General features: G+C 40.7%; 1 protein-coding gene across 1 annotated transcript in view; it reads left to right on the top strand.

The window, feature by feature from the left end:
* Positions 1 to 95: 95 nt before the first annotated feature.
* Sytl4 (synaptotagmin like 4) overlaps positions 96 to 4,169 on the top strand; it is a 114,090-nt gene continuing 110,016 nt past the window's right edge. The window contains exon 1 of the mRNA XM_010623392.2: positions 96 to 600. The gene's annotated coding sequence lies outside the window, so the exon portion shown is untranslated. The remainder of the gene's footprint in view (positions 601 to 4,169) is intronic.

Below are 4,169 nucleotides of genomic sequence, written 5' to 3'. Positions count from 1 at the left end.
TTTTTAGGCTGACGCAAGTACTAGTTAGCCACAATAAAGATGGCGGCAGCGGCTGTACTGTGGTAACAGGGAGTTCATTTGTTAACAGCCTGGGCCCTTTCATTTTAGTTCCGCCCTATTGAGGGAGGGAAATGCTTGGTCCCGCCCTAGCAGCACGCTGCTTATTATTTTGCTCAAGTCTCGGGTCCTCGTAGATGAACTGAGAGTAACGCCAGACCGGAGAATGTGACAGTCAGATTCGCTCAATCTCTAGGCGCCAATATTAGCGAGGAGGTGGAGATTCAAAGAGAACAGACCGCTGCCTGCTGTCTTGTAGCCCGTGGGCTTCAGGTACTTAATAGTGGGGCAGTGCAGTAGACCACATTTGCAGGCAGGATTTGGAAACTGAACAAAATATCATTGACTGGTTGATACTATACTTTGGTGCCCGTACTTGTGGGCTATGGCATGTAGGATTACAGTAGTTGCCAGTCCCACTGAAGACAGATCCTTCCGGATTTGGAAGAAATGCATGGCAGAGCATCTGAGAAGAACAGGGTTAGGGAAGAAAAAGAAGAGTGCTATGTTTGAGCAAGCTGCTATCCGAAAAAGAAGTCACAGGTAATACCTTAGACACAGAATTTGAGGCATGGACATTTTTATTCCAATTATTATTATTATTGTTATTATCATCATCGTGGTACTAGGGATCGAACTCAGGACGTTGTGCTTACAAGGCAGGCTCATTGCCACCGAACTAAATCTCTGGCCCTTCCACATATATTAGAAGAGGGTGTGCATAATAAGATTTGCTAGAAATATGAGAAGTTTTTAGAAAAATAAACAGGTGCTACGTTACACTTGTAACATGTATCATTTCAAGGAGCAATTCTGGTTTAAAAATTTTTTTTGAAAATATTCCTACCCCCATGACTGGAGTTCCATTTACAATCATTGTGTGACTTACAGAACATCTTGTACAATAGACTAACTCAAAGGAGGATTTACAGCTCTTATGAAAGGCATGGTTTCAGAGTTTTGGCATGACTGTTTCAGTGTGATGAACTTTTGCTAAATGCGTGTATGGACAAGTATATTTCTAACCTGGTGTTTTCTAAACTTAGATGAACACAAGATTTACATGGGATGGTAGGAGTAGAGATGCTTGAAGTTCCACCCCGGGTCTAAAAAATGAGATTCCAGGCAAGAAGTTTGAGAGACATTTTTAGACAAATGCCCCTGGTGATTCGCAGGGTGAAGCAGTTTAGGTAGTGTTGTAGTTACTGAGGTAGTTTTATGACAATATTTAGTATAAACACTTTTTTATCCATTTTCCCTTATAATAGTTCTTAATTTCTTAGTCTAACGCTACCCTTTGTGTGTGTGGGGTGTGTTTGGAAATGTACAGGAGCATTTTTCGATGTTCCAGTGACTAGGGGAGTACTATTACTGGAGGAAGAGCAGCCATGTCCAGTGTAGACCAGTGGACCCTTCACCCCATCAAATGCCAATAATATCTCTCCCTTTCAGAAACACTTAACTTTAGTTGTACTAGATCAAAGGGACTCTGGATCTGAAGGAATTACTACCTTTGCATGCATAACTTATACTTTGGCCTTCTCCCAGCCATGCAGCTGATCCCAATAAAAGCATTTATTGAGCACTTGTTCTGTCCTTTTTTGTATTAGTTTTCTCTGGCTGTGTTAGGCATTTCCACAAACTTAGTGGCTTAAAACATTATTCTTTTACTACCCCACAGTTCTGCAGGTCAAAAGCCTAGGCAGACGTTGCTGGACTCTGTGCTTAGGACTTTACAAGGTTGAAACCAGGGATTTGGGGTCTCTGGGGGCATAATTGTTGGAGGAATTTGTTTCTTTGTGGTGGAAGGATTGGGATTCTTGTTTTCTGGCTATTTTCTTGGGAGTTGTTGCTTTTAGCTCATAGAGGCTTCTCTGGTTCTTGCCTGTGGGTTACTACATCTCAGAGCCAGCAATGGCACAGTGAAACCTGTTTTGAATTGCCGACTACCTCTTCTGTGACCAGCTGGGAAGTATTTTGCTTTTATTTTATTTTGTTATTTTTAATTTGTGGGGCTGGGGATGAAATCCAGAGCTTAGTGAATAAAGTACTCTATCCCCCACCCCATGCTCCACTTTTAAAGGGCTCTTGTGTTTAGGCCATGCCCATTCAGGTAATATCCATATATTAAGGTCAACTCTGTTATGTAACATGGCCAAAGCATGAGGGTAAAATCAATTATGATTCTATGAGGTCCTAGCAATATGCAGGCAAATACATGTAGTGGGGAGGGCCAGAAAATCTTGAAGGCCATCTTTAGCTGCCCAGCACTCCTATTTTGTTGACAAACATGTTTAAAGAAGTTTAACTTGTTTAGGTCCCGCAATAAGTGCCAAAGGCAAGGTTTGAACCTGGCTGTTTTGGTGCCCGAGATTTCCTAATGCTATATCTACTGCCTCCCAGCATAACAACAACAAAAAATGCAAATAGCTCAGTATATGTTGTTATCACTTTTGGAAAAGAGTGTAGCTTTTCCGAGAGTGACCTGGTGATGATGGGTCAGTGGCTTACAGTAATGAACCACCTGAGAAAGGTTTGAAGGACAGAACTAGAGCTTGTTCGGCTATCATCAGCCATCTGTGGAAACTGTACCACAGCAACCAAACCCTCTCTACTAGTTACAAAAGAGTAGGTAAGTGCAAGGGATGTATCCTAAGTGTGGGGGTGTGGGGGTGTGTATCTTTAGGTTTCACTTAAAGGCTCTGCAGTAGTGACTCCTGCCTGCCTCAGTGCCTGTCCATGAGAATCTTTCCCCACCATTGAGATATTCCTCACGTATTTATTTTGCCTCTTGTTTCTAGTAAATTGAAGACAGAATATGGGACATTTTAACTTGTTGTAGGTAGTATGGCTGAAGCATCAATTTACAACAATATGGGTATAATATTAAGAGAGAAGAAAAATGTTAGAAAAGAAGCATTTCTTCATATACAAGACTAAAAGACCTAAATGTTTCTTGGGGATTTGAACAGAAGAGGGAGGTGCACTTAATGGATAAAGAATTTTGGAAGCCATAGTCAAAATTTGTGGGACAGAAAGTTTTGTGGAAAAGTCCTGAGTTCTTATCCAATTTTGTTGAGACTTTAAATCTTGAGTGAAATACCTTACATGTAAGGGAAGGTAGCAAAGACATTCAAAGTTGTAAGGACACACAGACTTGGACTCTTTCTCCTGGTCATAGGCGGCCAAATTTCCAAGGCTAGGGTAAGTACTGAATATTTGATACATATTTAAAGCTCCTCAAAGAGTCCTGAAATGAAGTCCCTCATTGTCCCTGTAGGGAAAACCTGGAAAGGCAGCAACTCTTGGATAGTTATCATTGTATAGACTTTATGTAATGGTGGTAGTATTATCTGTGTTAGGAGAAAGACTCAGTGAACAGCTTCTGCAAGAACTAAAGAAACTTGAAGCCCCCAGGGAGCACTTCAATGCTGATATAGATTGTGATCAGTATGTAGATGAAGGTTTCAATTGCTTTGCTTTCCAGGAACATTATTTCCAAGTTCTCTATAGTTCCACTCTCAAGAGTGGTCACATAGCAATATTTAAACTTTCTGGAACTATTTGAAAATTCCGCCTAAACTGTAATAATGATAACCTTTTAAAGCTTTCAATAACAAACAGCCAGCTGCAGCACACTTGCCATAGGTTCACCACAAATGGCCTAAAGGCTACTCTACAGAGAGGTGCCAAGTCCATCAAAGTAAGTCATTCCAGTGTTTGTTTTTTTGATTTTAAAAATTAATTTTATTGATATATTCACATATACATAATGAACACATTCATCATAGGGAATTTATACCTGTACATGATGTATCTTGATGCTTCTTTTTTTTTTTAAATCTCCTCCTCCCGCATTCAACCTCTCGTCCTATCCTTATTTACAAAAGCTTTGTTTCTACTTTTCCTTCTATTCTCATTTTTCTTTTCCCATCCTTCCCTTGTCCCGCCCCCCCTCCCTTCTTACCCTTCCAATTTGAACATTTTATTCCTGTTTCACAATGTCTATTATAGAGTTTGGTCCTTATGTACCTGTGGCGGTCCAGCCGTCACAACACTAACGTGCCTGAGTTGGGGAGTGAGGATTGAGAAAGGAAAGAACTCAAGCCTGA

This window comes from Fukomys damarensis, unplaced genomic scaffold (assembly GCF_012274545.1).
Source record: "Fukomys damarensis isolate Sample0158 unplaced genomic scaffold, DMR_v1.0_HiC HiC_scaffold_39, whole genome shotgun sequence".
Taxonomy (NCBI): Eukaryota; Metazoa; Chordata; class Mammalia; order Rodentia; family Bathyergidae; genus Fukomys; species Fukomys damarensis.
Note: the sequence above shows the minus strand (reverse complement) of the source record. Positions and strands in the feature narration are given on the sequence as shown.